This window comes from Periplaneta americana, chromosome 16, assembly GCF_040183065.1.
Source record: "Periplaneta americana isolate PAMFEO1 chromosome 16, P.americana_PAMFEO1_priV1, whole genome shotgun sequence".
NCBI lineage: Eukaryota > Metazoa > Arthropoda > Insecta > Blattodea > Blattidae > Periplaneta > Periplaneta americana.
The window spans coordinates 157,156,516-157,169,954 of record NC_091132.1 but is presented as its reverse complement, the minus strand read 5'-3'; the positions used below and the strand labels follow the sequence as shown (position 1 = coordinate 157,169,954).

At 34.2% G+C, this 13,439-nt stretch overlaps 1 long non-coding RNA gene across 1 annotated transcript; it reads right to left on the bottom strand.

The window, feature by feature from the left end:
* Positions 1–3,992: 3,992 nt before the first annotated feature.
* LOC138716493 (uncharacterized) lies at positions 3,993–5,436 on the bottom strand. The gene is made up of 2 exons (XR_011336674.1): positions 5,130–5,436; positions 3,993–4,534 (listed from the first exon to the last, which is right to left on the bottom strand). It is a non-coding gene; the product is annotated as an uncharacterized lncRNA (long non-coding RNA).
* Between the last annotated feature and the right edge of the window lie 8,003 nt (positions 5,437–13,439).

The following is a 13,439-nucleotide window of genomic DNA, read 5'->3' as shown; positions in this document are numbered from 1 at the left end:
TATGCATTCGTATAGCAGTGCTATGTATCCGAGGTGGAAAATTTCAAATACCTGGGAGCAACAATAACAAATATAGGCTAAATGATACTCGGGAGGAAATTAAACACAGAATAAATATGGAAAATGCCTGTTATTATTCGGTTGAGAAGCTTTTATCATCCAGTCTGCTGTCAAAAAATCTGAAAGTTAGACTTTATAAAACAGTTATATTACCGGTTGTTCTTTATGGTTGTGAAACTTGGATTCTCACTTTGAGAAAGGAACATAGGTTAAGGGTGTTTGAGAATAAGGTGCTTAGGATAATATTTGGGGCTAAAAGGGATGAAGTTACAGGAGAATGGAGAAAGTTACACAACAGAGAATGCATGCATTGTATTCTTCACCTGACATAATTAGTAACGTTAAATCCAGATGTTTGAGATGGGCAGGGCAGGGCATGTAGCACGTATGGGCGAATCCAGAAATGCATATAGAGTGTTAGTTGGGAGGCCGAGACGTAGATGGGAGGTAATATTAAAATGGATTTGAGGGACGTGGATATGATGATAGAGACTGGATTAATCTTGCTCAGGATAGGGATCAATGGAGGGCTTATGTGAAGGCGGCAATGAACCTCCAGGTTCCTTAAAAGCCAGTAAGTAAGTAACTTAAGTGCTATGTATCCAAATTTCTCATTCTCAAAAAAAAAAGTTATACAAACTTTCCTTATGATAAACATTATACAGAGTGTAACAAAAGTTTCTGTAACAGTATGTTAAAATTATTCCCTTGTTTAGTTTCCATTTTCTCAGGAACCATGACCAAATTTTATGGTGTAGGAGTTGGAAAACTACTTGATTGTGGTGTTATGCAATCCTTTATTAATAATTTGGCTGAAAATTTATTATTTACCATCAAAAAAAAAAAAAAAAAAAAAAAAACTAAAATTTTCACTGTACCAGAAACTCTTGTTACACTCTCTAGATCTTTATTCATCAGAGCAAAAATTTTAACTGTCGTAAATCTATGCATACTAACCTGTTTATTAGATGTTGACAAAACTTCAACAATTATGTTAATAGATCTAAATTTCACAGTTACAGCACGAAATCTTTCTGAACCAAATATTTAGACTGAACAAATCAAACAACTGTTTTAGCTCCATAGCAGTTGCTACAATCAATAAATTGTCACAACAGATACATATATTGTAAATTTTAACACATTTAAAATTATCTTGCAACATTTGGTAATAGAAATCCACTTTTATGATATTAGGATTGTTTTGAGTGCCACGTAGGTGTGAGGCTGTCAAAATAGAGGGGTAAAACGGCACATTAGAGAAGAGCAGCACTATAGAACAGTGGAGTTAAGCATGTTGTTAATGCCTTGACAGCAGTTTTCAGTTTGGTTTTGATAGTTCACCTGTATTGTTAAGAATTATGTTTGACATTACAGATATACACAAAACTTCAAAATTTTAAGACTCTGCATTTTACCCATATATTCAAAAAACAGGTTTATGGCTTCATTCATCAGGCATACTAGGAGCAAGTCCTGATGGACTTCTTGATGTTGAGGGGAAAAACATGTACACTTGAAGTAAAATGCCCCTATATTCACTACAAATACATTAAACAATATTATTATTAATTAATAAAACATGTTACGCACTTAAACTTCTTCCTACGACTGTTTTTGTGAACATTATATATTGGTCGAAGCAACATAGCCTAAAAGAAACAGAAATCTTGGAAAGTTAGAACTCTATAAAAAAAAATTCAGGCACCATACAAACATTTTTTGGTGCCATGGCAACCTGACGCCAGATATTTGTCTACACCTGGATGTGTTTCTAGTGAAATGAAATGTGTAGCTTCTTTCCTAATTTGGTTTTTCTTTCACAGATCCTTATTTGGAAAACTACAATGACTTGAAAATTTGTTCACCACATTTTTTTTCTGTTAATGGTATTAATGTAAGTCTATTCACATTATTACTTCTTATGTTCGTGCAACCATGGCACGAATTTATGAATGAAAAATGACTGCAATATTTGCATGTTTTTTCCCATGAAGAGTCGACAACGAAATACACAACAGGCTGCTGTGGAGACCATACTGCCAAATATCCTACATCACAACCTGTCATATACAACTGACCTTGGATTTGTTGACAGTAATAATGGTCCATATTTAAAAAAAAAAAAAACATCATCACCCACAAACAATATATAATCATTTACCCCTTTCAGTGCCTGAGTCAATGTTGTGTTTTTGTATTTATAGGGGCATTTTATTTCACGTGTACATGTTTTTCCCTCAATATCATTAAGTCTATCAGGACTTGCTCCTAATACACCTGTTGAATGAAGCCATAAACCTGTTGCTTGAATCTGTGACTTTAATAACCCTGAGACTTCTAACACAGCTACTGCTTCATGCTGTTTTCCTCACTACACAGCTTTTACACTTGACATATCATAACCAACAAGTTTTTTAAAGACGAATGGGGGAAATCTATCCCACTGACAGGATTTGAGTAAGATACAAAGTTACTTGCAGTACATCTATACTTTCTAAGTTCTGTCCATCTAGTGTTTACTGTCTGCCCCTTAGTCTCATCAGCAGAGTAATTGCTGCATCTGACAAGGTGCAGTGTTGCTTTAAGAAAGCCCCTTTATCTTTTTCACTATTGTAGTTCTCAGAAAAGATAACTTTTTCCATACATGGTGCTAGAAATGGTTCCAGGTACACGATGTGCTAAACCTAATAACCAAGTAAACCCAACTGTATGATGATCCTCCAATGAAGAAAACACTATCTTTTATGTCTATTGCAGGCTTCTTATTCAAAGGATTGTATTCCTTTTCTGCTGGGAGCAATAGTCTTAATTTCACTATCTTCCTTCTGCTTTCTCACACTCCAGCTGCACGACTAGTCAGTCACCGACACATTGTGATGTGCGTGTATAAGGAGCGCTGCCATATGATGACATCCAACTGCTCCTCAAGAACAGAAACTTGCAGCACCACCGATATTACCATCTTCCATCGTTAACTATTAAAAATATCAGAAAATCTCAAATTAATAGGCCTATTCACACTAGTACTACGCATGATGAACTAACCTCAAACATGTATCAATTTACACAGTAATTTACGCCAACCTGAAATTCATGTTTTATTTTTCATACTAGTTTTAATAGGTAAATTCCGTTGCTTACGAGATTATACAAGCTGGCGCATAGAGCTTGAAAAACAAGTCTGAAGTGGTTCCCTCGTAATGCCAATTCCGCCGCTCGGAGCGCTGTTCTGCCCTATATATTCATAGCAGAACACTTAAAAGACATTGACATTTGGGACATTTAAAGGACTCACCATTGCTTATTAAATGCTTCGTACAATATTTTATGGACAATAGACGTAATTTACAAACTTCTACTCCTCAATTATATTACAATAAAAGACTGTCATTCTTTATATTAAAACATATTACATATAAACTGAGGGACTGTCTGCTCTGTACTTCAGTTCATACACCAAACATTTCCGGAAATAAATTAACTTGACATCTTACATATACGCACTATAGCCCACCCTTTTCACCTAATATTATTAATATTGTTATTAAATAAGATATTGCAACTAATTAAGGTACTGCATTATCTTTAATTTCCTTCAATTCATAATTACGCATTTGCAAGAAGGCCTAACTTTTCCCTCTCTTTTTAAAAAAAATACGGACGTCACAATAACTGAGAAGTATAATTATTGCGCGATTTTTTCTTGCAGTGGTGAAAACATTTCTATAGGCCTACTGATTAATCTATTGAGCTTAGTAATAGTAAATGCTGTAGTATTTTAGTGCGTGTACGCTTACTTAGCTCTTGTAAAACGAAATTTTCACTTTCACTTTCAACGGAACACTCACTTATATTCAGTTCTTGTATCTTGCAGTAAATTATCCATTTGTGATCATCTTTCCAATATAACCTCCCATTGAAACGACCACTTAAAATCATGAGCTAGAATTTATTATTTTAAAAACATTTCCACGTACATACTGTTATAATTGTTATGAACCACAATACAAAAGACAACACTGTGAAATTGGATTAATTTACCAAGATCAACATCAATACCGGTAGTATAAAATCACATATAGGCCTAGGCTATATTATTTCATTACTTTATGGTATTAATTAGAAAAATTAATTTTGAAGAATTTACAAATATGCTGAAATAATTTATGACACCACTTATAGAAATGTAAAAATATGTATGTACATTTTGAAACAATGGGTATAGCACCACTTGAAAATGTTGAGCATTTTAACAGTAACTTGTAAATTGTTCCATCACGTTGTCTATAGTGTTCATTTATTGTAGCACTTTTAGAACGAACGTGGTTCACATACATAAGAAGAAATGACGGTGGAATGAGTCGAACACATACAGTTTTCTTTAATTTTTAGCAAATGATGAAGTTGAATAGCCTATATATTGTTACTTCATATCCTAACATAAGTAGAGTTGCCACCATAGATGTAACACCTGAAATGAATATAAAATAAATTAATGTATTGATAATGATACAAGAATAAAAAGAAATTAGGCTAGACATAACCTCACAAAATTACAAACACATGCTAAAACAAAAACAAAAAAAAAACTTTACGTATCCGTATATAATAAAACTAGATATTCCAGATAAAATTTGTTTCACACGATAACCACCTCAGCCTATTTCGGCAGCAGCCATTATTAGTTACAGTTTGAGGTTCATTACCCAATCTCATACTAACCTTGTTAAGTTCTCTAACCTAATTCACTGAAAATTACGTAACAATACACAGGTCTAAAATACAGACAAATACACATTAATTACCTAATAAGTACAGCATGAAGATAATTCATTACTTTTGTCGGTATTTTATAAAAGAGAAAGGGAAAACAGTAACAACATTATCTTCAAAGTTTACATCACGTCGTTCACATTTTCATTAGGCCTATATCAGTAATGCTTGGTAAGTGAAACAATGCATGAAATTATTTTACATTTCGGGTCACATCATTCGAGAGTCGGAAAATGCAATTCGCCACTTTTAACATAGCATTGCTTGTTATATGAGAGAACTTTGACATTTACCTTAACCTATAAAGATACGACCTGTTGGTACCGAGTTCTTCACATAGCAAAACACAGACAATTTTCGAATATAACTTAGCTGAACAAACTTCAAATAACACTGTAATATGCTTGGCATATTTATAATATTCGTACTCAATCAGTAATGCACAATTAATCGAACTATTTTCACGATACACAATGCTTTGTAATGGTACTATTCATCATTTCATAGGGCAGAGAGGCGAACCTAGCGGCAGAAATTGTCATGACTCACAGAGACCTACTCTCGATCGTGCTATGCGCCAGCTTGTGTAATCCCGTAAGCAACGGTAAATTCATAGAAGACGGGCATCTGGTTGGATGTATTAAGTATTACCAACTTTTTTACTTTAGAGTTAAATGTTACTGATTTTTAGTGACTTTTATAGCCTATGTTAGTTCTAAGTTTTTATACGAGATGTCGCCGTGATGTTGTTTCAATTTGATTGGTTATAGTTGTTATTTGTTCTAGAATTTTTGTTAATTTTGAATGGGTAATGACGTTGTCAGTTGTTCTTGGTTGTTTGACGTGAGTGTTGTTATACTGTTTTGCAGGCTAAAGCTATTGGAAGTTTGTCATTTTATGATTTTCCTTCGATTTGATTGGTTATAGGTGTCATCATGTGTTCTAGAATTTTCGTTAATTTTGAATGGATAATGACGTCAGTAAGTTGTTCTTGGTTGTTTGACGTGAGTGGTGTTATATTGTGTTTGATGGCCAAAGTTATTGAAAGTTTGTCATTTTATGATATCTGTGAAAGATATGTGAATATAGAACAGAGTATTAAATTTTGTGTCGATTTTAGTTTATTCTTTCGCTGGTGAATAAGAATTGTGTCGATTGTCGAGGAGAAAACTGTTCCTATGGTTCCAAGGAATTATTTACTGAATTTTCCGTACAAGTTAAGGTGTAATAAGAGTTCAAAGAGAATTTCATTTTGTGTCAATACATGGTTTAGTTATGTGAACTTGACTGTACGACAAAGTGCTGGTTTAGTTCTTTGTTAGCTGCATGGTTTAAGTTTAGATTGCCTTAAAGCCTGTGTCATAATGGAAGTGAAGTAAGTGGTCGTCATTGAAGACGTCAATGAGGATTGAATTTTGTTTGATGAGGTGATAAATTATTGTTTTGTTTTGTGTTTTAGTGATTTGTGGGGGTAAAGTGCGGACGAAAACTCCCAGGAAAGTACTACCAACTATGAAGTTTGAATCCCACCAAACAGAATAAAAATCAAAGATGAAAAATTAAACATATTTTCATTTTTGAAGGGCTTGTTCTTCTTTAAAAATATGAATATATGTTCGATTTTCCATCTTTGATTTTGTGATGTTTGGTGACATTTGAACTTCATAGTTGGCAGAACGTTTTGATAGTTTTCGTCAGCCATATTGGATTTTGCCCGTCTTATAGGAAATTACCTTTTAATATTATACACGTATCTTACATTATTTATACATATCATATGCCTTTTACCAGCTAGTCATACCTCACAATTAGTTGGGACAAAATTATGCCGATGCATCGTCATGCTATATTTCAGGCGTAAATCTTCTTCTTAAGGAAAATAAATACACTGACTTTCGAACCAGTTAAATAATTGCCTTTAGAGGTAGGTGGCGGCAATGGTAAACTTTAGCGGTCCCTGCTTAGGTCGTTATTGCACGCATGCAAGTACAACGGGATTCAAAAGCACTGCCATAATAAAAGAAATCTGACGGTTTTATGTATGCAATTGACGGCGTAGTTTACGAAGCCGACACTAGAGTGGCATAAAAAGCGCAATTATATTAATTTGTCTATGATTAAGTTATATTTACACAATGAACGTCTGTCACTTTAACCTCTCCTTTAAATGTTAGTCGACGGTTTAACCAGCGAATAGGGATTATAAAGAATGGACACTGAGCTAATTTGCCTGTGTTTTGTTTCTCTGTGCGCCAGCGGCTAGTTCCACTTTCAAGCGCTAGAGGTAGTGTAATCGAGCATACGCTAAGTTAATAATTGAGAATAGAATTAAGGCACAGGATCCAAACATCGCCTACCTTATTGCATAATCCAGTAACGCTTTGCTTCAAATAAATTCAAGTTAACAGCTTTTCCTTATTTCTCAGTGACAAACTAGTTGTAATAATAATATTTTATATTTCAGATATCATAAATTATATTATAAAATAATATAATACATTATAAAATTAAGATCGAATTCGTTTAATATTTGTATGTAATATAATATAGGTATATGGTTTTACTTCTCGTAAGAGTTTTGTTTTTCCATTTTCAGCGCTATCAAATCATTACATATTTTAATTGTTGTTGGGGTCAATGTCTCAACTCTCATTATAAAGGAACTCTAGAGTCTAGACATTACAGTTAATGACGGATTTATTATTTTATGGATCCAATTTATTTTATTTGAGTATATAATGTACTTAGATGTATTAATTGTATGTGTTATATTTCCGCTGTGTCGACTGCTAGCTGGTGTGATGTCAGCGCCAACTCTAGGGAGAAGGCAGAATCTGACGCTCTAGCTGGCTTGAAGGTCATTGAAATCAGTCCAGCTACATCAAAGGTACCGACGCGAAGTGTCCATTCTTTATAATCCCTATTCGCTGGTTTAACCTCTCTTTTAAATGTCAGTCGACGGTTCGAACCCCGAAATTAAATTATTCTTTATTATAGGTACATAAAAATCGCAATTATATTAATTGTCTATGAATATATTTACACAACGAACGTCTGTCACTTTAACCTCTCTTTTAAATGTCAGTCGACGGTTCTAACCCCGAAATTAAATTATTATTTATTATAGAATTAATACAATTGCTCGAAAAATCTAAATAATGTGTATACAGAATGAACTTCTCCCTTTAAATCTCAGTTTACAGTTTGAACCAACTGACGGAAATATTTTCCGAGTTCGGGCCCCGAAAATTAATTACTTTTATTGGGGGTATAATTCAATTGCTGTAAAAATCTAAAAACTTGTATACACAATGAATAATACACAATAATGTAATAACACAGCCATTTTAAATTAACAAGCAAAGCTGTTGTCAAAATTAGTAATGTAATAAATTTAATTAAATTTCGGGTCTCGAACTGAGAATATATAACCGCCCTGGGTTGAAACTGTAGACTGATGTCTAAAGTGAAAGGATAATTTTGTATACTTTTTTTTTTTTTTTTTTTAGATTTTTCCAGCAATTGTATTATATCTATAATAAAGCAATAATTAATTTTCGGTGCTCGAACTCAAAGAAATATAGCCGTCACTGGGTTCAAACTGTGGACTGACGTTTAAAGTGAGAGGGTAATTGTGCATACTTTTTTTTTTTCAAGCAATTGTATTATACCTAGAATAAAGGATAATTAAATTTCGGGACTCGAACTGAGGAAATATAGCCGTCAGTGGGTTCCAACTGTGGACTGACATTTAAAGTGAGAGGTTCATTTTCTATACATATTTTCAGATTTTTCCAGCGATTTCATTATACCTACATAGGGGTTCACAACCAGAGTGGACCAAGTTCATCTGGAATAGTTCTGAGATATTGAGTCTTCATTCACCTTCCATAGGAAATGCTGTCCTCTGTGGAGTAACAAATGAGTTATAGACTTTGTTATAGCAATGAATAAATCTAAGTTTTCTTCATCCGAGATTGTATTACTCCACAAACTGATCACGGGTGGACTTGGTCAACTCTGGTTGTGAGCCCTTCAAATAATAATTAAATGTCGGGGATCGAACTAGGGATATATAGCCCTGACTGGGTTCAAACTGAAGACGGATATTCGATGGAAGCGAATGTGACTCTGGTGTAGCCAAAAATAATAATTAAATGTCGGAGATCGAACTTGGCAAATATAGCCCTGACTGGGTTCAAACTGAAGACTGATATCAATGCCTTCTCGATCTAGACCAGGGGCCTGTTTCTCGAAACTCATGGACTACCGTAATAATATTAGTCTGCAGAGTAGTAGTATTAATTTATTAAATAAAATTTTTACAAGGTCTGTGTTTCTAGAAACTACAAGGGTAAAGTAGGCCTAGTAGTTACCAGTTCACAGACTAGTAATATTGTTCGATTTCACAAGTTCATAAGTGATTCTGTTTCTTAAAATGCTGATTTAGTTGATTATACTAGTATTCAACAGGAATATTGCTACAAGACTCTAAAGATTGGATGATTTCTATATTATCAGTTACCAGTGACAACCTTTCTCAGATAATCAAAACAAAATATTGTAGTTATTTTTTTAATATGTCGTTTACTGGTTGCGATTCAAGTGATGAAGTTGTTGTGAGAAGAGCTAAAACTATATCCAGAAAGAACAATTATTCCATTATGGGAGTACTGTTTAAATATAATGAACAGATTAGGTAAAGTGCTGAAAAACTTGAAGAGTTGTTAAATATAGTGGGACTTGCCATAACAAGACAAACAAATAGAAGTCATGCATTATGAGGAAAGCTTCAAATACAAGTTGCTCTACAAATTGGAATGTTGATTATTTGGCATATTTTCCAATGCCATCAGGTCTTTCTGTCCTAGACCAGCAACACTTGCAGAATTTTTTCTTAATAATCTAATACCAATTCATCAACTGCAGTAATTTTTGCTGGCTTCCCTCCTCCACTGCCAGTTCTTCTGGCACTGTCAACTTTAGCCTACAAATTAAATATAAAGCTACACTAGTTTATGAATAGATCAAATGTAAAGCTGAAAAAAAATAGCGAATTTTTCATCAAGTCATATTAAGTGGCATTCATGTCGGCAGTAGACCTACTGGCTACATAATATGTTCATATTATGATACTAACTGTGAACTTGAATTTGTATTTGTCAAAGATGCTTTCTTAACGTATGCATAATCTTTGTTCTGCGGTATCAGTTCCATAGCCTCAAACATTACAAACATTTTTGTTCATTGGTTTACTTTACCATTTTTTTTAATATGCTTTAAAAAGCACCGAATAAAATATCCTTTGATTCATTAATCATATTCACTATAGTTGATTTACTTTAAATTGATGGCATTTCAGCCGAAAAGAGAAATCAAAACCAAAACAGGAAAAACTTAGCCTTATAGCCTCAAATAACAATACAAATTACTCTTAAGGAACCTGCAGGTTCATTGCTGCCACACATAAGCCCGCCATTGGTCCCTATCCTGTGCAAGATTAATCCAGTTTCTATCATCATAGCCTACCTCCCTCAAAAGCATTTTAATATTATCCTCCCATCTACATCTCGGCCTCCCCAAAAGTTGTTTCCCCTCCGGTCTCCCAACTAACATTCTATATGCATTTCTGGATTCGCCCATACGTGCTACATGCCCTGCCCATCTCAAACGTCTGGATTTAATGTATCTAATTATGTGAGGTGAAGAATACAATGCGTGCAGTTCTGCGTTGTGTAACTTTCTCCATTCTCCTGTAACTTCATCCCTCTTAGCCCCAAATATTTTCCTAAGAACCTTATTCTCAAACACGCTTAACCTATGTTCCTCTCTCAAAGTGAGAGTTTATTTTAATTTAGCACATTTACCTTCTTTAATTGTAGGTAGAAAATTCACCACAGTCCCTTCTATGATATTAGTTTACGTCCTCTGGTAGATAGTAGATAAATATAATTCAATACAACCCAGTATAGTAAGAAATAAATCAATAATACAATTAAAATATTTATTTCGTGTAAAGTGTGCATAAGTTCCATTTATTTGTTGCATAATATGTTGCAGGTATAATTATAAAACTGTGTTAATTTTAATGTGAAGAGAATTCAGCATGTTAACATAACCTGTTTGCATTAACATTTTAAGTTGAGAACGAAAGCTATTTTGAGATTTAATAAAAAAGAATATATTTAGGATAGACTTCAGAACACGATTACCATCCTTACTTGTAGGTTGAAAAGTCACCACAGTCTCTCCTATGAAATGTAGCCTACATAGGTTAGGCCTACCGTATATTATTTCCCCTCGTACATAGTCGATAAATAGAATTCAATACAACTCAGTATCATAATAAATAAGTTAATTAAAATACAATTCAAAGTGCCGGGTATCATACGTGACATTATGCTTAATTATGATATATGATTGCGGATATAGATATATGAGGTAAATACAGTAAACATAACCTATAATTCCTATATGGTATCATAACGTAGTTATGGAATGACGGGGCATTGAAGAACATCAAAATTAGACAGAAATGGTTATATTATATAACTGGTTCTTAATTTGAACTGAGTACATTAAGCATTCCTGATATTTTCCGGAAATGCTTTATCAGTGTCCATAACTAGTAGTCTATATGTGAAGATTTCTCAACACAAATGCTTTCTTTCGCTGTAAAAAAATTATTCAGCAATATATTTATACATACATTAATACAGTGGTCTGTAATTTGAATAATTGTGCTATCACATTCACATTCGACATGACAACATAACCTTGTAAATCTGGTTGCTTTGAGGTTGCCTTATTGCAATACAGCTGTCATTTAGTCAAGTGTCCGAAGACCAATAAAGCATCACTCATAAAGCAACTAAGCCAAGAAATAATGGGGGTAGGGTGGCCAGTTCCTGTTCCCTTCCATTGCATACGTCACTGACTACTAGCGCTGAGGTAGTTCTTGTGATTTCGGAAATGAAAACCGTTCAATTTATTTTTTGTGGAAATGCATTTGATCTTATAAACAAAGCATAATGAAAGTCTAAATTAACCAAACTAATTCGTATATGCAAAGAATATGTGCGCTAGTTTAGTCCTAGTAACATATTTAACTAATCAGACTTCAGATTGAAGTACTGTATGAAACGAATAAATGCAATTGATGTGTAGACAAATTGCCTTTACAAGTCGTCATACGTAACGTTATGCTTAATTATAATTGCGAATGTAGAAATAAAGTAGTGTTAGAGTAAACATAACCTATAATTTTAAAACATCAAAATATACGTGAGATGCAACTGAAAATTATTGATTCATGCATAAATGAATGTGCAAGAATTTCGTAATGAAGCATGCTTCATTTCATTTAATTACAATATTAGGTACTGTAACAGTAATGAAATCTATATGGTACAATTTTTGGTAATATACATCTCGTTTTTAGTTCTAATTGTGTATATTATCAAATATGTATTATTTTCAATGCAAATGCGACTCTGCTGTACCCAAAAATAATAATTTCATGTCGGGGATCGAGCAAATATTGCCCTCACTGGGTTCAAACTGCAGACGTATTCCGCGAATGTTGTGTATATTATCAAATATGTATTAGTTTCAATGCGAATGCGACGCTGCTGTACCCAAAAATAATAATTTCACGTGGGGAACGAGCAATACTGCCCTCACTGGGATCAAACTGCACATTCCGCGAATGTTGTGTATATTATCAAATATGTATTATTTTCAATGCGAATGAGACTCTGCTGTACCCAAAAATAAAAATTTCATGTCGGGGATCGAGCAAATGTTGCCCTCACTGGGTTCAAACTGCAGACATATACCGCGAATGCCACTCTGGTGTAGCCTTCGTAAACTACGTCCATAATTCCATAAATGACACCGTCATCCTTTTAACTCACATAGTACTTCCTGTCCAAAGAGTGTAAATTCCATTGTTATTTTCATACGTGCAAGAACAACCTAAGCAGGGACCGCTAAAAGGATCTCACTGGCAGTGCATGAGATGGCAGCGCATGCGCAGCATGAGGAGTTAATCTCACCACCTGCTCTTGGCAATCTCAGAGTACATGATGATCCTGACCCGAGAAAGATGTAGGAATAATGGGAGTCTTGTCATACCATCATCTGAGATTATAGAAATATGCCGCTTAAGTGAAAGAGCGATTATACAGATGTTGACAGTTCAATGGTATATTACCACCCACCCTTACATTGTGTGAAAACAATGTGCTCTAGAAGTAGAACACTTGTACAATCTTTCTATACTTACAGGAACATATTTTAGAAAATGGATTCTAGATTCCTCCCGAGAATCATATTTTAAACTTATTAAACTGACCATAAAAGTACATAAAGATACTGACGTAGCTCATTTGGCTAAGGACTGTCGGTCCGGAGTCGCGCTCGGTCGTGGGTTCGATTCCCGCTGATTTCCTGGTTGCGTTTTTTCTTATATCCCCAACCGTATGGTGAATGTCAGGTAATCTATGGCGGATCCTTGGCCTCGTCTCGCCAAATATCATCTCGCTATCATCAATACCATCGATGCTAAATCTGTGGCTTGGTTCTAAAAGGGCCAATGTCAA